This window comes from Oncorhynchus masou, chromosome 12, assembly GCF_036934945.1.
Source record: "Oncorhynchus masou masou isolate Uvic2021 chromosome 12, UVic_Omas_1.1, whole genome shotgun sequence".
NCBI lineage: Eukaryota > Metazoa > Chordata > Actinopteri > Salmoniformes > Salmonidae > Oncorhynchus > Oncorhynchus masou.
The window spans coordinates 43,988,723-44,014,684 of NC_088223.1; the positions used below are offsets into that span (position 1 = coordinate 43,988,723).

Here is a 25,962-nt window from a genome sequence, read left to right on the forward strand (position 1 = left end):
AATGATTTAGGCAGGTTACCTTAATGTTCTTGGGCACAAGGGACTATGGTGGTCTGCTTGAAACATGTTGGTAATACAGACACCGTCAGGTTGAAAATATCAGTGAAGATGCACGTCCTGGTAATCCGTCTGGCCCTGCGGCCTTGAGAATGTTGACCTGTTTATAGGTCTTACTCACATTGGCCTACGGCGAGTGTGATCACCCAGTTGTCCAAAACAGCTGATGCGCTCATGCATGTTTCAGTGTTACTTGCCTCGAAGCAAGCATAGAAGTAATTTAGCTCGTCTAGTAGACTCTTGTCACTGGGAAGTCAGTGGTTGTGCTTCGCTTTGTAGCCTGTAATAGTTTGCAAGCCCTGCCACATCTGACGCGCATCGGAGCTGATGTAGTACGATTCAATCTTAACCCTGTGTTAACACTTTGCCTGTTTGATGGTTCATTGGAGGGGATAGTGGGATTTCTTATAAGCTTCCTGGTTAGAGTCCTGCTCCTTGAAAGCGGCAGCTCTGTCCTTTAGCTTAGTCCGGATGTTGCTTGTAATCCATGGTTTCTGGTTGGAGTATGTACATACAGTCACTGTGGGGATGACGTCATCGATGCACTTATTGATGAAGCCAGTGACTGATGTGGTGTACTCCTCAATGCCATTGGAAGAATCCCGGAACATATTCCGGTCTGTGCTAGCAGAACATTCCTGTAGCTCAGCATCTGCTTCATCTGCCCACTTTCTTATTGACCGAGTTACTGGTGCTTCCTGCTTTAGTTTTTGCTTGTAAGCAGGAATCAGGAGGATAGAATTATGGTCAGATTTGCCAAATGGAGGCCGAATGAGAGCATTGTACGCTTCTCAGTGTGTGGAGTAAATGTGGTCTTGAGTTCTTTTTTTTTTACCTCTGGTTGCACTTTTAACATACTGGTAGAAATGAGGTAAAACGGATTTAAGTTTCCCTGCAATAAAGTTCCCGGCCACTTGGAGCGCCGCCTCTGGATGAGCGTTTTCCTGTTTGCTTATGGCCGTATACAGCTCATTGAGTGCGGTCTTAGTGCCAGCATTGGTTTGTGGTTGTAAATAGACAGCTACGAAGAATATAGATACACTCTCTTGGTAAATAGTGTGGTCTACAGCTTATCATGAGATACTCTACCTTAGGCGAGCAAAACCTCGAGACTTCCTTGGATTTGTGTACCAGCTGTTTTGTTTGTTTCAAATATAGATAGTGTGTGCTAAGCTGGCATCAAGGCAAAGGTTGGCTATTTGAAAAATCTCAAATATAAAATATATTTTGATTTGCTTAACAATTGTTTGGCTACTACATGATTCCATACGTGTTATTTTATAGTTTTGATGTCTTCACTATTATTCTACAATGTAGAAAACAGTAAAATGAAGAAAAACCCTTGAATAAGTAGGAGTTCCAAAACTTTTGACCGGGAGTGTATAGCTCAAACTCTTTTGGGGAGGGTGGGGATAGCAGGCGTAATTGTTCATCCATACTGTAAGAGGCCCTAGAGGCCCTTGCTAGGGGCCTCAGCATTTACTGAGAGTGACAGAAACATCTCTGCAAGCAACGATTACTTATCAATGACACAAGTCATGTGAATGTGCATAGAGGCACTGCAGATAGTCCAAATGACTGGGAACTCGCCCCCAGTGATGAACTGGTCTGTCCACCCAAGCCCAGCTCAGTTAATGCCTACCATTGTGTCATTGAGTCGTCATAATACTTTAGCAAATGTATGTTATACCAGGGGCATTGGTAGACACAATGTAAGTAACCTAATGTATGTCCCTCTTAACGTCCCTCTCTGCCTCTGCTGATCATACAGTTATTGTATGCAGCAATCATGTGTCTATGAATCCAGATTTATGCTGTTAGCACTGAGGCGGTGTGCCATAGTAGGAAGTCCACTGTGTGCAGCTCACCCTGCACTAACATGAGAATATCTAATTTTGCTAAGGTTCCCAGCAAAGCAATGAAAACAACCAAACATCCAGGAAAAGTCCTCAAAATAGCCCACGTATGTCGCTTAAGAAACACGGTTCATGAAATGTATAACTTGCTAATAACAGATGACATTCATATTCTGACTATCTCTGAAACTCACTTAGACAATACCTTTGATGGTACAGTGGTAGCAATACAGGGTTATGTCATTTATACAGAAAATACAGAAATGCCACTGGTGTATGTGTTGCTGTTAGTATTCAGAACACTTGTGTTATGCTTGATAATGTATGTGGTATCAACAGAGAGGTATATTTTCTGGGTGATTTAAATAGTAACTGGCTTTCATCAAGCTGCCCACTCAAGAAAAAGCTTCAAACTGTTACCAGTGACTGCAACCTGGTTCAGGTTATCAGTGTAGTTACAAAACAGTACAGGAATTAAATCATCAACATGTATTGATCAGATCTTTACAATTGACGCAGAAATGCGCTTGAAAGCATATATCCAGATCCATTGGATATAGTGATCACAATAAAGTAGCCATATCTAAGGAAAACCAAAGTTCCAAAGGCTGGGCCTAATAGAGTGTATAAGAGGTCATACAATACGTTTTGTATCGATTCCTATGTTGTTGATATAAATAATTTTTGTTGGTTGGTGGTGTGTAATGAGGAGCAAACAGATGTTGAACTTGAAACATTTATGTAATTAATTATCACAGTTACGAATAAGTATGCACCCATTAAGAAAATGACTGTAAAAACTTACATCTCTGTGGCTTGATGAGGAATTGAAAAATGGTATGGTTGAGAGGGATGAGGCAAAAGGAATGTCAATGGTGAATGCTTGGTGAATGGCGCTGAAGGAGATGGCTGCTGTTTTACGATCCCGTAAACAATTGTGCTATCCCAGAAACCCTAGACCCACTCCAATTTGCATATTGCTCCAACAGTTCCACAGATGATGCCATCTCTATTGCACTCCACACTGCCCTTTCACACCTGGACAAAAGGAACACCTATGTGAGAATGGTATTCCTTGACTACACTTCAGAGTTTAACAACATAGTGCCCTCAAAGCTCATCACTAAGCTAAAGGACCCTGGGACTACACACCTCCCTCTTCAAGATCCTGGACTTCCTGACGGACCACCCCCAGGTGGTAAGGGTAGGTAACAACACATCTGCCACGCTGATCCTCAACACGGGGGTCCCTCAGGGTGCGTGCTCAGTCCCCTCCTGTACTCCCTGTTCACTCATGACTGCATGGCAAGGCACGACTTCAACACCATCATCGAGTTTGCAGATGACACAACAGTGGTAGGCCTGATCACCAACAACGATAAGACAGCCTATAGGGAGGAGGTCAGAGGGCCTCCTCTGTGGGGGCACAGGACAACAACCTTTCCCTCAACGTTATCAAGACAAATGAGATGATAGTGGACTACAGGAAAGGAGGGCTGAGCACGCCCCCATTCTCATCGATGGGGCTGTAGTGGAGCAGGTTAAGAGGTTCAAGTTTCTCCGTGTCCACATCACCAACGAACTATCATGGGCCAAAGACAGTCGTGAATATGGTACAACAAAACCTATTCCCGCTCAGGAGACTGAAAAGATTTGGCATGGGTCCTCAGATTCTCAAAAGGTTCTACAGCTGCACCATCAAGAGCATATTGACTGGTTGCATCACTGCCTGGTATGGCAGCACTCGGCCTAGTAGTGCGTACAGCCCAGTTCATTACTGGGGCCAAGGTTCCTGTCATCCAGGACCTCTATACCAGGCCGTGTCAGAGTAAGAACCTAAAAATTGTTGAAGACTCCAGCCACGCTAGTCATGGACTGTCCACTCTACAACCGCACGACAAGTGGTATCGGAGCGCCAAGTCTAGGTCCAAAAGGCTTCTTAACAGCTTCTACCCCCAAGCCATAAGACTTCTGAACAGCTAATTAAATGGCTACCCAGACCCCTCTTTTACTCTGCTGCTACTCTCTGTTTATTGTCTATGCATAGTCACTCCCTACCATGTACATGATACCTTAATTACCTTGACTAAACGGTACACCTTGACTCTGTACTGGTACCCCCTGTATTTAGCATCGCCATTGTTATTTTACTACTGTTGTGAATAATTTGTTACTTTCTACTTTTTACAAAAAACATATGTATTTTTTTTACTTCTTAAAGTATTGTTGGTTAAATGCTTGTAAATAAGCATTTCACTGTAAGGTCTACACCTGTTGTATTCGGTGCATGTACAAATAACATTTGATTTGATAAGTCTGGCTGTACAACCAATTGGCAAACATACTGCAAATTGAGAAATCATATGACTGAACGGAATAAAAAGAAACTACACAATGAAACAAATGCTGACATAACACATCCAAGTATATCTGACCAAATTAAGACCAATACATGAATTGTCATTTTGAATTCTGTAAAGTGAGTGTGGAAGAGGTGAAAAAATCATTGTTGACTACTAATAATGACAAGACACCTGGGTCTGACACATTGGATGGAAAATTAATGAGGATAATAGTGGATGATATTTCCACTCCTATTTGCCATATCTTAAATTTAAACCTACTAGAAAGGGTGTCCTCAGGCCTGGAGGGAAGAAAAATTAATGTCACACTTCCACATCTGTGATGATGAAAGTTGACAGAGCTAGAGCGGTGTTTGTCAGACCCTGAGACATCCCAAAAATCGGTCTTCTCATAACAACGTTTGTAGCGTCCAAACGGTTTGACCTACAAACTAATGTGAACCCAATGTGAAAAGAGGAGATGGAACATTATGGTGTTCTCAATTTTGCTCTACGAACCCCTCAAGTGTTATGGGACTCGTCTGAAGGTAACCAGTACCGATTTAAAAAAATTAATGGAGGTATGAAGGCAGTCTTGTGCCCACACAAAAAAGGGGATAAATATGTTTAAAAATGCACTACAGTTCAAAAGTTTGGGGTCACTTAGAAACTTTTTTTGTCCATTAAAATAACATCAAATTGATCAGAAATACAGTGTAGACATTGTTAATGTTATAAATGACTATTGTTGCTGGAAACGGCTGTTTTTTAATTATGGAATATCTACATAGGCATACAGAGGCCCATTATCAACAACCATCACTCCTATGTTTAAATTGCATGTTTTGTTAGCTAATCCAGGTTTATCATTTTAAAAGGCTAATTGATCATTAGAAAACTCAATTACGTTAGCACATAATCCCTGTTGTGCTCAGGGACAGGCATCACGTAATATTAAATATTCATGAACATCTTATATCATTTAAAAGCTTAAATTTGTGTTAATCGAACTGTGTTGTCCGATTTAGAATAGGCTTTACAGCGATGGCATACCATGCGATTGTCTGAGGACAGCGCCCCACATCAACATATTTTTCAACCAGCACAGGCTTCACAAAATCACAAATAGCGATTAAATAAATCACTTACTTCTTAAAATCTTTCTTTGTTTGCAATCCCAAGGGTCCCAGCTACAAAATGAATGGTCGTTTTGTTAGATAAAATCTGTCTTTATATCCCACAAAGTCAGTTTAATTGGCGCAAATGATTTCAGTAATCCACTCGTTCAACATGCAGACAAAGGAGTCCAAAAAGCTACAACATTTCTATTCAATCCTCATGTATCCTGCAATGTAAATAAACTATAATATTTCATACGGAAAGTAGTATGTTCAATAGGAAAGTAAAATTAGTAAGTGAGCGTCCTCTTCTACATGCGCCGAAAGACTGATATTGTCCTGGTGCTCTCTTCACCAAAACACCAAATTCTTGCTTGGTTTTCAAAAAACAAGCCTGAAACCTTAAATAAAGACTGTTTACATCTAGTGGAAGCCATAGGAATTACAATCTAGGAGCCGGAATTACATAGGACCCATAGCTTTCCATTGTAAGAGCCTGGGATCTAAAAAAGAAAAAAAAAGAAAAAATCAGTTTGGTTTTTCTTTGGATTTTCAACTGCCAAATATAGTTATAGTCTGTTATAGTCTTAGACATTATTTTAACAGTTTTAGAAACTTCAAAGTGTTTTCAACTATATACATATCCTGGCTTTACTTTGGGCACATCAGTCAGGTGGAAATTCAGAGAACACATAACACATTTTAAAGAAGCAGTAAATCTGGCCTTCTTTAGACGAGTTGAGTATCTGGAGCATCGGCATTTATGGGTTCGATTACAGGCTCAAAATGGCCAGAAACAAAAACTTTTTTCTGAAACTCGTCAGTCTATTCTTGTTCTGAGAAAGGAAGGCTATTCCATGCGAGAAATTGCAAAGACACTGAAGATCTCGTACAACGCTGTATACCATAGTGGCTGATAATGGGCTTCTGTACGCCTACGTAGATATTCCATTAAAAATCAGTCATTTCCAGCTACAATAGTCATTTACAACATTAACAATGTCTACACTGTATTTCTGATCCATTTAATGTTATTTTAATTGACAAAAAAATGTGTTTTTCTTTCAAAAACAAGGACATTTCTAAGTGACCCCAAACTTTTGAACGGTAGTGTATATATATTTCCTGAGCTTTCTGATATCTCAAATAGGAGAAACACTTCAAAACCTTGTTTCTTATGATTTATTTTTTGACTGTATTTTTTTGCCATTCATGAATGTGTTATTCAGTGTGTTTCTCTGGACTATAGTATTAAATGCCAAATTCAATATTTGATCAAATATATATTATTTATTTAATTCCTAAATGGGTCCAAAAAATCTAAATAAAATAGCTAAATGATCCATAGTATTACCATGTTTGTCACGCTCTGACCGTAGATTGCTTTGTATGTTTCTATTTTTTGTTTGGTCAAGGTGTGATGTGGGTGGGCATTCTATGTTTGTATGTCTATGTTTTGTATTTCTATGTTTTGGCCATGTATGGTTCTCAATCAGGGATCTGTCTTTCGTTGTCTCTGATTGAGAACCAACAGTGTTTTCCCACTGTTAGTTGTGGGTGGTTATTTTCTGTTTAGTGTTGGTTGCACCTTGCAGAACTGTTTCGGCTATTCTTTTTGAATTCAGTGTTCAGTCAGTTCATTATATTAAAGATGAACACATACCCCACTGCATTTTTGTCCAATGACTCCTCGTCTTCTTCCGACAAAAGCCGTGACAGAACCACCCACCACAAACGGACCAAGCAGCGGGGTAACAGGGAGCAGAGGTTGATGGACTCATGGACATGGGAGGAGATATTGGACGGCAAGGGACCCTGGAGACAGGCTGGGGAATATCGCTTCCCCAAAGAAGAACTGGAGGCAGCTAAAGCTGAGTGGCGGCGATATGAGGTAACGAGAGGCAGCCCCAATTTTTTTTTTTTTTACAATTCCATATGTCCACTTTTTCTTCTTTTTGCAAAAAAAGTAGTGTGTAGTTCCAGTAGTTGGCTACATATTGAGCGATTTCAGTGCCAACAGAAAATGTATTTGAGTTCCACAATTTCTTATTTCTATTGGGATATTGACTTTCAATATAATATTTGTATTTGTAATGCACACATTTAATCATTGAATTCATAAATTAACTTGTAATTCAGTTTCAAATCATGAAATGAGTGAATATTGCATTACATTTTCAAATTCAATTTAACCTTTTCACAGGTACCAACAAATGGGTGTGATCCTTCTACAGTGGTCCCTGTGATTTAGAATTCTTATTCAGAACATCCAGTTTTGATTGACACAACAGTCAGCATTTGAGCTAGCCAAATCGTTTTTTCACATAAACATTTTGCACAAACACAGTCCTTACAAAGTTATGTCCGGAATGTGACCAGTTTATTTTGAATGGAGACATTTACAGAAGTAGCTACAGCATAACACAATCATCCAAACTGGAAAATGTAGGCTAAATATGTCTTAGCGCTAACTGAGCAAAGTTTGATGTAATTACAAGAGGTCATATTTTTATAATTATCGGCTGACAGAAACTACAATATAAATTAGCTAATAGCAATTACTATTTATAATTAATCACATCACGGGTGAGCTCACCACTGATCGAAATTATTGAGTAAAACACTTTCTAGAAATCTAAAGTAATTTCGACGATGTTTACTTTGTGTGTGCTGCCATGTTTTTTTCTCGCATCAGCCAAAGATAATAAGAGGAGTCAAGATGAGTTTGGTCTGTTCATAGTATGCATGTTGAAGGGGGTGTATGTATGGTCTACACCCGTTCACATCCCATCACTCAAGGTGGTGAGTGAACCCTCCCTCATGTTATTTTGTTATAACATATTTGGTCTGATAGATATTTACTTGTCAACAAACATGTCTCCAAAAAATAGCTGGAATTAGCTTAGCTCATCATAATCAGTACAACCTTCAAAAAAGTAGCTGGTGGGAGACATCGTAGAGGAGACCAATTGCTATGCCTTGGAGCTACAGGAGAAGAGAGAGACAGGAGTGAGGGGAAAACTTGCTAAATGGGTGACAACCACAGTTAGTGAAATGTACACCTTCCTGGTGACTGTCCTCATGGGACACATTCTTTTGGAGAGATTGGAAACCCAAATTGGTCTACACGGACAAGTTCTGGCCTGGTTTAGATCTTATCTGTCGGAAATATATCAGTTTGTCTCTGTGAATGGTTTGTCCTCTGACAAATCCACTGTACATTTCGGTGTTCCTCAAGGTTCCGTTTTAGGACCACTATTGTTTTCACTATATATTTTACATCTTGGGGATGTCATTCGAAAACATAATGTTAACTTTCACTGCTATGTGGATGACACACAGCTGTACATTTCAATGAAACATGGTGAAGCCCCAAAATTGCCCTCACTAGAAGCATGTGTTTCAGACATAAGGAAGTGGATGGCTGCAAACGTTCTACTTTTAAACTCAGACAAAACAGAGATGTTTGTTCTATGTCCCAAGAAACAAAGAGATCTTCTGTTAATTAACAATTAATCTTAATGGTTGTACAGTCGTCTCAAATAAAACTGTGAAGGACCCCAGCGTTACTCTGGACCCTGATCTTTCTTTTGAAGAACATATCAAGACTGTTTCAAGGACAGCTTTTTTCCATCTACTTAACCTCTTGAAACTCTAGGGGCGCTATATCATTTTTGGATAAAAAGACGTGCCCGTTTAAGCGCAATATTTTGTCACAAAAAGATGCTCGACTATGCATATAATTGGTAGCTTTGGAAAGAAAACACTCTGACGTTTCCAGAACTGCAAAGATATTTTCTGTGCGTGCCCTAGAACGTGAGCTACAGGCAAAACCAAGATGAGACGGCATCCAGGAAACGAGCAGGATTTTTGAGGCTCTGTTTTCCATTGTCTCCTTATATGGCTGTGAATGCGAGAGGAGTAAGTCTGCCCTTTCTGTCGTTTCCCCAAGGTGTCTGCAGCATTGTGACGTATTTGTAGGCATATCATTGGAAGATTGACCATAAGAGACCACATTTACCAGGTGTCCGCCCGGTGTCCTGCGCCGAAATTGGTGCGCAAAAGTCAGCTGCAAGTATTTTTCCACAGAATTCAGAGAAGAATGCAGGCTTCCACGAACGATATATCAATGAAGAGATATGTGAAAAAACACCTTGAGGATTGATTCCAAACAACGTTTGCCATGTTTCGGTCGATATTATGGAGTTAATTCGGAAAAAGTTTGACGTTGTAGGTGACTGAATTTTCGGTTCGTTTCGGTAGCCAAATGTGATGTACAAAACGGAGCGATTTCTCCTACACACAGACGCTTTCAGAAAAAACTGCGCATTTGCTATGTAACTGAGAGTCTCCTCATTGAAAACATCCGAAGCTCTTCAAAGGTAAATGATTTTATTTATTTGGTTATCTGGTTTTTGTGAAAATGTTGCGTGCTAAATGCTACTCAAAATGCTAAGCTAGCTTAGCATACTCTTACACAAATTAGTGAATTGCTATGGTTCAAAAGCATATTTTGAAAATCTGAGATGACAGTGTTGTTAAGAAAAGGCTAAGCTTGAGAGTAGGCGCATTATTTTCATTTTATTTGCGATTTTCAGAAATCGTTAACGTTGCGTTATGCTAATGAGCCTGAGGCTTTAGTCACGATCCCAGATCCGGGATGGGGAGTTTCAAGAGGTTTTAACATTGCAAAAATCTGAAACTTCCTGTCCAAAAATGATACAGAAAAATGTATCCATGCTTTTGTCACTTCTAGGTTAGACTACAGCAATGCTCTACTTTCTGGCTACCCGGATAAAGCACCAAATAAACTTCAGTTAGTGCTAAATACGGCTGCTTGAATCCTGACTAGAACCAAAAAAAAATAATCATATTACTTCAGTGCTAGCCTTCCTACACTGGCTTCCTGTCAAGGCAAGGGCTGATTTGGTTTTACTGCTAACTTACAAAGCATTACATGGGCTTGCTCCTACCTATCTTTCTGATTTGGTCCTGCCGTACATACCTACACGTACGCATCGGTCACAAGACGCAGGCCTCCTAATTGTCCCTAGAATTTCTAAGCAAACAGCTGGAGGCAGGGCTTTCTCCTATAGAGCTCAATTTTTATAGAATGGTCTGCCTACCCATGTGAGAGACGCAGACTTGGTCTCAACCTTTAAGTCTTTACTGAAGACTCATCTCTTCAGTGGGTCATATGATTGAGTGTAGTCTGGCCCAGGAGTGTGAAGGTGAACGGAAAGGCTCTGGAGCAACGAACCGCCCTTGCTGTCTCTGCCCGGCCGGTTCCCCTCTTTCCACTGGGATTCTCTGCCTCTAACCCTATTACAGGGGCTGAGTCACTGGCTTACTAGGGCTCCAGGTGTCGCCCATCTTTCCCACTTATCCCCTGGATATTTATACCTGTGTTTTCTGTCTGTCTGTGCCAGTTTGTCTTGTTTGTCAAGTCAGCCAGTGTTTTGTCTCAGCTCCTGCTTTTCTCTAGTCTCTCTTTTCCTCGCTCTCCTGGTTTTGACCATTGCCTGTCCTGACTCTGAGCCGCCTGCCTGACCACTCTGCCTGCCTCTGACCCTGAGCCTGCCTGCCATCCTGTGCCTTTGCCACTACTCTGGATTATCGACACCAGCCTGCCTTGACCTGTCATTTGCCTGCCCCTGTTGCTGTAATAATCAGTTTCTGCATTTGGGTCTTACCTGGAACTTGATACCTATAAGAGTTAGGATCAGCTTGATCTCCCCCTTTAAATAAATTACAAACCGTGGCTGCCTTCCAAAGCAATGGGAACATCCCCAGAGGGGAGAGACAGGTTAAGAAAATCAGAGATAGGCTTGGCGATTTATATGGGTAGCAACCTTTTAAAGAAGAAAGTGTCTAAACCATCTGACCCAGATGTTTTTTGGGGGTCAAGTTTAAGGAGCTCCTTTAGTGCCTCGGACTCAGTGACTGGCTGCAGGGAGAAACTTTGTAGCAGGGCAGCTTCCAAAAAGCTCCAAATCATATTCAGGAGACACAATGGAATTATACAGCGCAAATCCATCTTTTTATGCAAACCAAGCTTCCGTTGAGTAATATCGGATGATTCATAATACTAAGGCAGCACCACAGGCCAGTGTTTTCCTTTTCTTACCATAGACACTTACACAACAGGCAGTGATAATAGTAGTACCAGTTAGGTTTTATGACCCGCAGGCTGGATAGACTATAGTACCACACAGAAATTGCTGCAGAAATTAAGCTGAGGAGCTGAGGGATGTGCTCAAGAGTGAGGTGTTGTATATGTCCTCATCTCACCTTCATCAAGTGCTTGTTGACCCATTTTGTGAAGGTCTTTTTCTGTACCCGGTCCCGTTCATCTATGGTAGAGAGAGAAAGTGATGGTTAATATCAACAGCATGCAGACACTCAACTTCAACTAAGAGACCAAGAGTTATATACAGGTGATAGAGGAAATTATGGTTGACATGACTAATTATGTATACATTCCAATCAGAACTGACTAGTCAAAATGCTATAATGTACTGTACATGTGAATTTTCTCTCTTGCTCCCATTCCCAATTGTATATAATGTAGTCAGGAGTTTAGTAACAATGAAGGTCTGTTCCTTAGTTCATTCAGTTGTACAATCTCCAGGTGGTAGGAACGGCCCATCTCCAGACTGTCTAGAATGTTGATTTATACTGACTGGCCTTGACTTCGTGCTGATAACGCGAAGGCTCCAGAGCTAGAGGGCCCCTCTACTTGTGAAATAGATAGAACGTTTAGAAAACGCTGACGTCATTTTCAGTTTATAACCTGTGGAAATATGTGTATGCGGTTAGTACTCTCTTGTAATAAACGCTGTTACCTTTGGCTTTTAAGACTGGTCTCGATCTACTTCATGCATAATTAATGAACTTACAACTCATTAATGAATTAGAAATGAGTGCGAATTGGTTTTGGCAATAAAACATACAGGAATTTAGAATTCCTCTATCAACAGGGTAGATATAGAATTCTGGGGTGTTTGAGGTAATATCTATTGGGATCACAAACATGTGAATATTTCATACAGTCAAGTGGGGTGGTATGTTCACATCCATAAAACTGGATCAGAAAGGATAATAATGTTGAACAAAAAAGTTGTTAAAAAAGTTCCATCTAACAGTTCTTACAGTGCCCTGGCAACACACACTTTATATATAAAAGTATGTGGAACCCCCTTCAAATTAGTGGATTTGGCTATTTCAGCAAGTCCATGTAGGAATGTTACAACAACTAGTGGAAAGCCTTCCCAGAAGAGTGAAGACTGTCCTGCTATCCCACTCAATCTACCAGCAGCAGGCGTGAGTTGTGCAATGTTTTCCACACAGTCTAACAACCAGGAACCTGATCCAAGCCTGGCAAGACCAATACCAAGGCAACCAAATTCTCACTTCCCTATTCAGTCTCATTCTGTACAGTAGTTTAACACAGCATTAAGATAATATGGTAGCTGGCTATATGTTCTTATCTAAGCTTGAAATATAGCGACGGTTTAAGAGAGTGAGAATTGAGTACAGTTCATCTGTATCAAAGCAAAGCCTAGCATGGGAGTTGAAGCTATAATTCATAAGTCATCTGTGACTTGATAAATAGAGTTTGATTTCATCCTCAGAATAAGCTATTAGATCAAAGCAGATCTCATGTGACAATAAGAAAGAACAGAGCAATATCACGGGAGTCATGGGGCAGGGCAAAAGAGGAGAAGATGTGCCCAACCAGTGCCAAATCCCTTTACTGGAAATGCCTGTGTAACAACACAGAAGTGGCAACGTGAGGTCCCACACACAACCTTTCAGGTTGTGCCAATGCAGCAACCTCGTGGTAGGCAGCTAAGTCAAATCCCCCTCAGATATGTCTTCAACAGTAAAACTGTGTACGTAATGGAACCCTATAGTGCACTACATTTGACCAGCACCCCATATGACTGTATAGTGCAATATACAGGGAATAGGGTGCAATATGCGACAGAGCTTAAGAGTCCCCCTGCTGTGACACTGACTATGATCTACAGAAGCAAAAGTCAAGGGGTACCTGAAACAAACACTTATCAATCCAACCCCAAAGACGTTCCATTTCAAAACATCATAATAGGAACTTAAATCCATTTATCATGAATGTGTGTTTTTGGTTGTAAAGCTATACAGTCAAACTATTTACTCCAAGCCATGGCTATAGCTGTTCATAGGCTGGGATACTGAGACAAGGATTGGAGTTAATTAAAGGGTAGTCATAGTCTGAAATACTGAGACAGAGGTTGATGTGAATTTGAATGTTTTTCTTTATTTTAGATTTTTATGTAACCATTTTTTTTAGAGGGAAGTCATACTGAGACTAGGGTCTTTTTTACTGATGAACCCCGCATTAATACATCAAACACATACAATATAAAATAGACAAAACATGTTAAACAGTCATATTTCAAATCAAATCTAATGTTATTGGTCCAAAAGACATATTTAGCAGATGTTATTGAGGGTGTAGCGAAATACTTGTGTTCCTACTGTAGCTCCAACCATGCAGTAGTATCTAACAATTCACAACAATACACACAAATCTAAAAGTTTAATGGATTTGTAACGGTTTTCTTGCGGTGAAGGAGAGGCGGACCAAAACGCAGCGTGGTTTATATTCATGGTTCTTTAATGAAGAAAAGTATACATGAACAGACTAACAAAAACAAGAAACGTGAAAACCTAAAACAGCCCTATCTGGTGCAAACACTGAGACAGGAACAATCACACAAACACACAGTGAAACCCAGGCTACCTAAGTATGATTCTCAATCAGAGACAACTAATGACACCTGCCTCTGATTGAGAACCATACTAGGCCGAAACATAGAAATACCCAAATCATAGAAAAACAAACAGACTGCCCACCCCAACTCACGCCCTGACCATACTAAATAATGACAAAACAAAGGAAATAAAGGTCAGAACGTGACAGGATTAAAAGAAATATACACTGCTCAAAAAAATAAAGGGAACACATAATCAACACAATGTAACTCCAAGTCAATCACACTTTGGTGAAATCAAACTGTCCACTTAGGAAGCAACACTTCCACATGCTGTTGTGCAAATGGAATAGACAACAGGTGGAAATTATAGGCAATTAGCAAGACACCCCCAATAAAGGAGTGGTTCTGCAGGTGGTGACCACAGACCACTTCTCAGTTCCTATTTACATTTACATTTAAGTCATTTGGCAGACGCTCTTATCCAGAGCGACTTACAAATTGGTGAATTCACCTTATGACATCCAATGGAATGCTTCCTGGCTGATGTTTTGGTCACTTTTGAATGCTGGCGGTGCTTTCACTCCAGTGGTAGTATGAGACGGAGTCTCAGCTCATCCAGGATGGGACATCAATGCGAGCTGTGGCAAGAAGGTTTGCTGTGTCTGTCAGGGTAGTATCCAGAGCATGGAGGCATTACCAGGAGACAGGCCAGTACATCAGGAGACGTGGAGGAGGCCATAGGAGGGCAACAACTCAGCAGCAGGACCGCTACCTCTGCCTTTGTGCAAGGAGGAGCAGGAGGAGCACTGCCAGAGCCCTGCAAACTGACCTCCAGCAGGCCACAAATGTGTATGTGTCTGCTCAAACGGTCAGAAACAGACTCCATGAGGGTGGTAGGGGGTTGTGGGGGTTGGGCTTACAGCCCAACACCGTGCAGGACGTTTGGCATTTGCCAGAGAACACCAAGATTGGCAAATTCGCCACTGACACCCTGTGCTCTTCACAGATGAAAGCAGGTTCACACTGAGCACATGTGACAGACATGACAGTCTGGAGACACCGTGGAGAATGTTCTGTTGCCTGCAACATCCTCCAGCATGACCGTTTTGGCGGTGGGTCAGTCATGGTGTGGGGTGGCATTTCTTTGGGGGGTCGCACAGCCCTCCATGTGCTCGCCAGAGGTAGCCTGGCTGTCATTAGGTATCGAGATGAGATCCTCAGACCCCTTGTGAGACCATATGCTGGTGCGGTTGGCCCTGGGTTCCTCCTAATGCAAAAACAATGCTAGACCTCATGTGGCTGGAGTGTGTCAGCAGTTCCTGCAAGAGGAAGGCATTGATATTGACACACTCCAGCAGGTATATCTCTCTAGTCACCCCCAAAACCAATTCTTTCTTTGGCCGCCTCTCCTTCCAGTTCTCTGCTGCCAATGACTGGAACGAATTACAAAAATCTCTGAAACTGGAAACACTTATCTCCCTCACTAGCTTTAAGCACCAACTGTCAGAGCAGCTCACAGATTACTGCACCTGTACATAGCCCACCTATAATTTAGCCCAAACAACTACCTCTTTCCCTACTGTATTTAATTTATTTATTTATTTTGCTCCTTTGCACCCCATTATTTTTATTTCTACTTTGCACATTCTTCCATTGCAAATCTACCATTCCAGTGTTTTACTTGCTATATTGTATTTGTGGCCACACACACTACTGAGCCTCATTTCAACTTGTTTTAAGGACATTACATCAAAGTTGGATCAGCCTGTAGTGTGGTTTTCCACTTTAATTTTGAGTGTGACTCCAAATCCAGACCTCCATGGGTTGATAAATTTGATTTCCATTGATCATTTTTGTGTGATTTTGTGGTCAGCACATTCAACTATGTAAAGAAAAAAGTATTTAATAAGAATATTTCATTCATTCAGATCTAGGATGTGTTATTTTAGTGTTCCCATTATTTTTTTGAGCAGTGTATAAATATGAGATTGAGGCAATGTCGGAGTGGCATTGACTAAAATATAGTAGAATATATTTTTTTATTTAACCTTTATTTAACTCGGCAAATCAGGTAAGAACAAACTCATTTACAATGACGGCCTACTGGGGAACAGTGGGTTAACTGCCTTGTTCAGGGACAGAATGATAGATTTCTACCTTGTCAGCTAGGGGATTCAACCTTTCAGTAACTGGACCAACGCTCTAACCACTAGGCTATATGAGATGAGTGAAGTAGTATGTAAACATTCAGTGACTAGTATTCCATTATTATCATGATTATTAATTCCATTATTCCAAGGCAGCAGGCACCAAGGTGCAAGGTTGCGTAACAGGGTGGAAGGTGGCTCGTGATAGCTATTTAATTTAACAACATTAACCCTAACATCAAACTAACTATGGAGAACAGCAAGGATAACATTCATTTTTTGGACCTCGACATTAGTAAAAATTACAAAAGCTGTTTGCACACATCAATCTTTAGGAAACATACAGATAGGAATACCATTCTGAGGACAGACAGCTTTCACCCCAAAAGGCTAAAAGAGATTATTCCATATGGCCAATTCCAAAGAGTCCGCAGAATTTGCGATCAGGAAACAGACTACAGTGTCAAATCTACTGAATTAGAGAATCGCTTCTTGAATCGAGGCTACAGCGTCAGGTCCTGAAAGATGCAGGTATAAGGGCTGGATTACTTGACAGAGAGAGTTTGTTGCGAAGGGGAGTGCCTCGTGACACATCAGAGAGTGTATTTTGTTACAAAATATAGCACTGAAGTAGAGAACATTAAAATAATCATTAAAAATAATTGGGGAATCATCCAAAGTGATACGCTTCTACGCCAAGTCTTCCCTGAGCCACCAGTCATAAGCTTTAAGAATTGTCCTACCCTAAATGACAAATTAGTCCACAGTTATCTTCCGGGTGACTCTCAAAAAACTTGGCTTGACCACAAACCCAAGGGCTCTTTTAAATGTAACCATTGCAACCATTGCAGAAATATAGCACAGAAGAAGTATTTTGTTCACACAGCTTCCAAAATGTAGTATTACGTCAAGCATTTCATTAACTGCAAAACCACTCATGTCATTTATAGATTTGAATGTCTACATTATGTGACTAGGGATTAGGACTTTTTTGACATGTGAAACTTTTTCTATCATAGCCCTAAACATAGTTTGTAGCTTTCTATTAAAATGAGTGTGCTATACACTTGTATTCAATCTCTTGATCCTATCAGACAATCAGATAAGTGCAAGGGAGGTGACCTGAAAGGGCAGACTCCTATGAATTTCCCAATATCCTTTACTTCCATCTCTCTATGCGTAAATTATTTAGTGTTATTATTTTAATAATTGAATGCAGTCTAACACATTATTTATGGCTCAATACATGTTTATTTTTCTCGAACTGAAATGTACATTTTGTTATCACCCTTTCCTTTCATGTTCTCTGTTAGTTCATTTCTCATCATTTGAAGGTTGTGAAAGAGAAAACAATTGTGTGTGATAACTGTGGAGCACTTGAGGATTCTGTGCCATGGCAATGAAAACCAGTTGGTTCTGCTGAAATCGTATATAGACTTGTTTATACTGTATTATTGACTGTATGTTTGTTTTACTCCATGTGTATGTAATTCTGTGTCGTTGTATGTGTCGAACTGCTTTGCTTTATCCTGGCCAGGTCGCAATTGTAAATGAGAACTTGTTCTCAACTTGCCTACCTTTTTAAATAAAGGTGAAATAAAATAAATAAAAAATGTGCATTTGGTGACTAGTGCTGTTGACACCATTCCAAAGTGCATTATGTAGCCTAATGGTTGGAAGAAACACATTAGGCCTGCATACTAGCAAAAAAAAAGAAACATCACCTTTGGACTGAAACAGTCCAGACAGACTACTATATTGAGGATGTCCTTTAGAATTGCATTCCAATAGGAACGCAATGTCCCGCTGCGGCAGGGAATGTACAGTAGAAGACTGCGTTCGCTGGGTAATTTCCCTACACAAAATAGTGTGGGCTGGGCTTGAGAAGGTGAAGATTTGACTCCATGAAATTTAGGGAACTTTTGTTTTCGAGTGCCGTGCCCTCTCGACAAAGAAGAGTTCAAGCGGCACAACATGCTGAAGATATTCCCGCCGTCGCTGCTATGTCTTCCCGGTATGTCGGCTCCAAACAGGGAGTTTTTTATGGACGTGAAAATTACATCCATGAAATGAGCTGCGGAAAGGTGGGGTCCCATCTGTACAACAGAATGTGTTGCGCAGGTAAGCACCACAGTGTCCAACACTCCGTCCATATAACACTGGAGAGGAGGAGTTCTGGCAGGGAGGCAGGCGTTGGTGTGGGCAGATAACATTAACCTATTCCATGCCAGCACTTGTAAACAAGTCTCGAAAGGACTGTTCGCCCAGGGTAGCAAAACTGTCAAATGAGACGTGTAAGTAATCTCTGCAGTACTATTAAAATAGAAGGTATAGAGACTGTATTGTTATCATTGTGGTTTTAGCCTACTATGGTTAAACAAATGTGTGCTATATTATTTTGAGAACAAAAAACCCCAGTAAATCTCTTATCAAGAACTATATTGTGTGTGGTTTATTGTATGTGACTTCCACCACTAGTGTGTCTGAAGTAGTAGGTTGATTTATATGATGTCCTTCCAATTAGACCAATGCATAACAGTACTGTAATTGTAGCCAAGCACAGTGTGATGGATGTAGTGGATCTTGTGGAATTAAAGGGCAGCCCTAGCTGACAAAAAACTGTTCTACTTCCCAGAAAAGTGAGCACACCCCCAACCCCCAACCCCCCTTTCCCTCTGACTCAGGCTCTAACAGACTTTTTGGTGCTCCAGAGAGGTTTCTGGCCAAAACCACACATCTATAAATACTAGTTAATGGGCTCCTTGCTCCTGTGTGTTTTGGTCTGTTGTCTTGGAAACAAACGGCTTTCACATTTCATTTTTTACACAGTTTTACATGACTGTCAACTGACATTTCAGAACTTCATTAAATGTTGACCTTGGATGTTAGTAGTCAAAATGCTGATTAGGAGGCAGAGTAGATGTGCAGAGGAAAAGGTTTCGGTGATAAGCGAGACATCAAAGGTTCCTTTATGGTATAAGGATGAACTGTCTTTTGACGACTCAATAAAAACTGCTGAAATAAAGTGAGGAGGGGGAGTTTAGTTCAAGTTTAGTTGACCCTGATTAACTTGATGATTTTGTATAGAAATTCTTCAGGGCGTCAATTAACATTTTTGATCAACAGTGGCATGTTTCTGTAGTGCCTTGTTTTCAACAGAAGAGGGAGACAACCACAGATTTATGCCTGGGATACTTACAATTTGGCCCCATCTTCAGTGTTGAAATAATATTATACATTTTCCATACCAATGTACCGTATTTGAGATCTGTTCCTTGCAGTATTTTTTAAGAAGGTAGTTATTGCATTTTGGAAGTGAGCAGTTTATACACGATATGCATCCCATCTGATTTATGTATACAGCATGCGACCATGTATGTGGGCTGATCAATGTCACGTGTCATTTTCGAGTCACAAGATTGTGCGATAGTTTTAGATGCAATAACACATGCATAATATATGACATGAGATTATAATTTGGACCTCTGGAAAAAACAGGGGCACATACACTGCCTTCACAAACTATTCACACCCCTTGACTTTGTCCACATTTTGTTGTGTTACAGCCTGAATTGAACATTTATTAAATATAAAAAATTTTGCCACTGGCCTACAAACAATATCCCATAATGCCAGAGTGGAATTCGTAACTAGAAGCACAAGCATTTCGCTACACTCGCATTAACATCTGCTAACCATGTGTATGTGACAAATATAATTTGATTTGATTTGAATTATGTTTTTCGAAATTGTTACAAATTAATAAAAAATGAAAAGCTGAAATGTCTTGAGTCAATAAGTATTCAACACCTTTGTTATTGCAAGCCTAAATAAGTTCACAAGTAAAAACATTCTTAAGTCACATAATAAATTGCATGAACTCTGTGTGCAATAATAGTGCTTAACATGATTTTCAAATGACTACCTCATCTCTGTACCCCACACATACAACTATCTGTAAGGTCCCTCAGTCGAGAAGTGAATTTCAAACACAGATTCAACCACAAAACAGGTTTTCCAATGCCTCACAAAGCAGGGCACCTGTTGTTAGATGGGTTGTCATGTATTATCAAGGTGGGTGGAATCAGGCGCAGAGAGCAGATTAGTGATATGACAGTTTATTCTCCGGCGCACAAAAAACACGGTCAACCCAACACACAGGGTGAACAATCCAACACAGGATCAAAGACAGACCGGAGAATAAAACACAAGCACTACACCAACTGACATGAATACAAATAACAATCCCGCACAAAACAAGGGCGGGACAACCTACTACATATAAGGACGTTAATTAAACTAAAATACACACAGGTGAAACTAATAAGACAAAACCAACTGTCATGCATAGGTGTAATAGGTGGCAGGGAAGTCAGGCACAGGAGAGTCAAATAGAGTGTAAAATGGAGTCTTTTAATAAAGTTCACGGAGTATGCTCCATAACACTAAATGTACATAAACAAACAAACATGGGTACGAGGACCCAACGCGCACCTATACAACATCACACTACACTGACAATAAAACAATCTCTGACAAAGAATTGAGGGGAAACAGAGGGTTAAATGCACAACAGGTAATGAATGGGATTGCTAACAGGTGTGTGGGAAGACAAGACAAAACCAATGGAAAATGAAAAAAGGATCAATGATGGCTAGAAGACCGGTGACGTCGAACGCCGAGCACCGCCCGAACAAGGGGAGGCAACGACTTCGACACCAACAGACAAACGAAAAAGGGATCGGTAGTGGCTAGTAGGACGGTGACGACGACCGCCGAACACCGCTCGAACAGGCAGGAGAGCCAACTTTGGCTCTCGTGACATGGGTTGAAAAAAAGCAGACATTAATTATCCTTTTGAGCATGGTGAAGTTATTAATTACACTTTGGATGGCTTATCAATACACCCAGTCACTACAAAGATACAGGCGTCCTTCCTAACTCAGTTGTCGGAAAGGAAGGAAACCACACATGGATTTTAGCTAGAGGCCGATACTTAGCCGTGGAAAGTAGTTTGGGGGTGCTGCAATTTTTTTTTTCAATGATGGGGTTGGGGGGGGGGTCTGATTTAATATTTTTCACAATATAAAACTTCCTGCGGCAATGGATCAATGGTGACTTTAAAACAGTTACAGAGTTTAATGGCTGTGATGGAGAAAACTGATGATGAAAAGAAGGAGCCTGTACAGAATAAAAATTATTCCAAACATGCATGCATTCTGTTTGCAATAAGGCACTAAAAAAAACTGCCAAAATATGTGGCAATGAAATACACATTATGAACTGAATACAAACTGTTATGTTTGGGGCAAATCCAACTCAACACATCACTGAGTACCACTCTTCATAATTTCAAGCATCGTGGTGGCTGCATCATGTTATGGGTATGCTTGTCATAGGCAAGGACAAGGGAGTTTCTTAGGATGAATAGAAACAGAATAGTGCTAAGCACAGGAAAATATTCTAGAGGAAAACGTGGTCTGCTTTCCACCAGACACTAAGAGATTAATTGACCTTTCAGTAGGACAATAACCTAAAACACAAGGCCAAATCTACACGGGAGTTACTTACCAAGAAGACCGTGAATGTTCCTGAGTGGCCGAGTTACAGTTTTGAGTTAAATCTACTTGAAAATCTATGGCGACCTGAAAATGGTTGTCTATTGATGATCAACAACCAATTTGACTGCGCTTCAAGTATTTTGAAAAGAATAATGATCAAATGTTGCACAATCGAGGTGTGAAAGCTCCTACCCAGAAAGACTCACAGCTGTAATCACTGTCAAAGGTGCTTCTATAAAGTATTAACTCATGGGTGTGAATACTTACGTAAATAAGATATTTATGTAATTAATTTTTTACACATTTTCAAAAATGTCTAAAAACATGTTTTCATTTCATCATGTTTTCATAGTGTGTATAAAATCTATTTAATCCTTTGAATTCAGGCTGTAACACAACAAAATGTGGAATAAGTCAAGGGGTATGAATACTTTCTGAAGGCACTGTATGTGCTCGAAGAATTCATTCCAACTAAAATATTCCCAAGCCAAGAGACATGCTGCTGCATTAACGATGACAGTAGTGAATTTGAGTAGCTAGTATTTTTGCCTTCCGATGCCCACAGGTCTCAATACCCTGGCCATGCTTTAGGGAGCTCGCCAAAATTCATAGTATTCCTACATACATCATAAATCAGAACCTGCTGTGCACGTGTGTAAGCCATATTATTTATTGTGTTTTGTTAAAATTCCTATCTTCATTATGCAATGGCCATCACATGCTCGCACACGCAGAGATATTTGGTGGGTTGGCAGAGCCGAAAATGTAGCCATTGGTGTGTTATCATGAGGAGGAGGCTCCCCGTCTGTAGGAAGGGTGGGTACCACACTTTACAACCCCAGCACGAATGTACTGTATAGTGACAGGCTTCTCCTACCACCAAAGCTGACAGTTTTATCATATTTGTTAATGATTGACAGTGGTTCTTGTTCTTTGACTTAGACCCTCCAAGCATAAATGTATCTAATAGTTTTGCACATTTCATATTTGAATTCTCATATACAGTACCAATCAAAAGTTTGGACACACCTACTCATTCCAGGGTTTTTATTTTATTTGTACTATTTTCTACATTGTAGAATAGTAGGGAAGACGTCAAAACGATGAAATAACACATATGGAATCGTGTAGTAACCAGAAAAGTGTTAAACATGGACTTTCCATGCTCTCTAACTTTACCTGCCTTGCGGAGATACAGGGCCTGGCAGAAGAGCAGTGTCACTCTCCACTGCTCAAGCCCAAACAAGCCCTAAGCAGTCATCCAAGTCTGCTCTTCTTCATGATAATACGTGAATGTCCCCTTTTAAAGAGAAAGATGTATGATTTTACATTTACATTTAAGTCATTTAGCAGACGCTCTTATCATGATCTTGAAGGTTAAAGGTGTAAGAGGTATCTGGGTGCTATAGAAGGTGCTCTTTGGTAAAAGGGGTAAATTGGTCATCAAAAAGAAAGGAGGACCAAGGCACTCTTCATATAATTAATTAAAATGCCTTTATTAGTATGGCATGTTCAATAGAAACAACGTTTAAAAAAAACAACGTGTTTCGGCTGCATGGCCGTCATCAGGAAGTACAAAAAAACAAAAAAAAAAAAGAATACAATGTCCTCTTTTGAACAGCTTTTCCAATTAGCCCTATTTGAAAGAAGGAGTGGTTACAAGATTGATTGGACATACCTAGTAAGCAATAATATACACAATATATGGTTAAATGATGTAACTTTATGATAACATAGCTACAACTCCAAGCTAGAGAACACTTAGAGAGGTAGTTCTAACCTTAAATATGACTGGGAGAAGTGTCAAAAATAAGAAATAAATATATTCCCTAGTACACTAGAACACAGCTAAACATGAACAACAACAGTCAAAACATAGCTGAAGGCAATTGAGCAAAATGTCCACTAGATGACAGCAAATGGACCCATCACGACCCTACAGGAAGGGTGAGAAATCCATATCTTCATTTAAACCAGGGTATTTAGTGGCCTGTAGTTTGTCCAAAAACCTTCCATTTCGTTTAACTGTTTAAGCGGGTCCCCTTTTCTAATAGAGGCCGGAACATGATCAATACCCATAGCTTGGCAGGGTTGCCATGGTGTAGGGACTTGTAGTGCCTTGCCATGGGGTAGTCTTCATTGCTTACCCGTATGGTGTACTTGTGTTCCGCTATGCGGTCTTGAAGGTGTCTCTTTGTCCGTTCAATGAGACGGAAACCGGTTTGTCAGCATGAACGGATTGCTTTATAATAATAATATAATAATATATCCCATTTAGCAGACGCTTTTGTCCAAAGCGACTTACAAGTCGGCTGGGGCCACTACTTTTACATATGGGTGGTCCCAGCGGGAATCGAACCCACGACGCTTGGCGTTGCAAGCGCCATGCTCTACCGACTGAGCCACACTTTATTACCCCCTATTGCTATTAGGAGAAGCCATTGCCAACATCAACTTAAAACCCACGCCAAAGCTCTTAATTTGGCCAACGATTTATAAAAACCAACTGTTTTTCATTTCTGACCTGGGCAACGTTGAGTAAAAGCTATACAAATAAACACCCATTCACTCAGCAGAGACGTTAAAACCTTGCGCTGTGCTAATGGATCTTTGATTATTGAAGTGCACACCAAATGGCGAATAGGTGCGAATAGGGCCAACAGGGCTATGGCCAAAAATAGTGCACTATGAAACAAATAGGGTGCCATTTGGGACTGTGCCAGTGAATAGCACACATGCCTTCAAATCCACTGAGCCATTCTAGGACCCTGAGGAAAAGTCAAGGGGAACTTCCAGTATGTTATGGTTGTATCTAGCAGCCAGTTTGTTATTTAAACTTGTCGGGGGGAAACCTCCCCTATAACTGAACTAGGTCGAAGGTCTACATGTCAATCAAAGTACTGCCTAACATACAGTGCCTTGCGAAAGTATTCGGCCCCCTTGAACTTTGCGGCCTTTTGCCACATTTCAGGCTTCAAACATAAAGATATAAAACTGTATTTTTTTGTGAAGGATCAACAACAAGTGGGACACAATCATGAAGTGGAACGACATTTATTGGATATTTCAAACTTTTTTAACAAATCAAAAACTGAAAAATTGGGCATGCAAAATTATTCAGCCCCTTTACTTTCAGTGCAGCAAACTCTCTCCAGAAGTTCAGTGAGGATCTCTGAATGATCCAATGTTGACCTAAATGACTAATGATGATAAATACAATCCACCTGTGTGTAATCAAGTCTCCGTATAAATGCACCTGCACTGTGATAGTCTCAGAGGTCCGTTAAAAGCGCAGAGAGCATCATGAAGAACAAGGAACACACCAGGCAGGTCCGAGATACTCTTGTGAAGAAGTTTAAAGCCGGATTTGGATACAAAAAGATTTCCCAAGCTTTAAACATTCCAAGAAGCACTGTGCAAGCGATAATATTGAAATGGAAGGAGTATCAGACCACTGCAAATCTACCAAGACCTGGCCGTCCCTCTAATCTTTCAGCTCATACAAGGAGAAGACTGATCAGAGATGCAGCCAAGAGGCCCATGATCACTCTGGGTGAACTGCAGAGATCTACAGCCGAGGTGGGAGACTCTGTCCATAGGACAACAATCAGTCGTATATTGCACAAATCTGGCCTTTATGGAAGAGTGGCAAGAAGAAAGCCATTTCTTAAAGATATCCATAAAGTGTCGTTTAAAGTTTGCCACAAGCCACCTGGGAGACACACCAAACATGTGAAAGAAGGTGCTCTGGTCAGATGAAACCAAAATTGAACTTTTTGGCAACAATGCAAAACGTTATGTTTGGCGTAAAAGCAACATAGCTCATCACCCATCCCCACTGTCAAACATGGTGGTGGCAGCATCATGGTTTGGGCCTGCTTTTCTTCAGCAGGGACAGGGAAGATGGTTAAAATTGATGGGAAGATGGATGGAGCCAAATACAGGACCATTCTGGAAGAAAACCTGATGGAGTCTGCAAAAGACCTGAGACTGGGACGGAGATTTGTCTTCCAACAAGACAATGATCCAAAACATAAAGCAAAATCTACAATGAAATGATTCAAAAATAAACATATCCAGGTGTTAGAATGGCCAAGTCAAAGTCCAGACCTGAATCCA

At 40.5% G+C, this 25,962-nt stretch overlaps 1 pseudogene; it reads right to left on the bottom strand.

The window, feature by feature from the left end:
• Positions 1-25,962, bottom strand: part of LOC135550152 (plectin-like) — a 111,149-nt pseudogene that overhangs the window by 78,342 nt on the left and 6,845 nt on the right.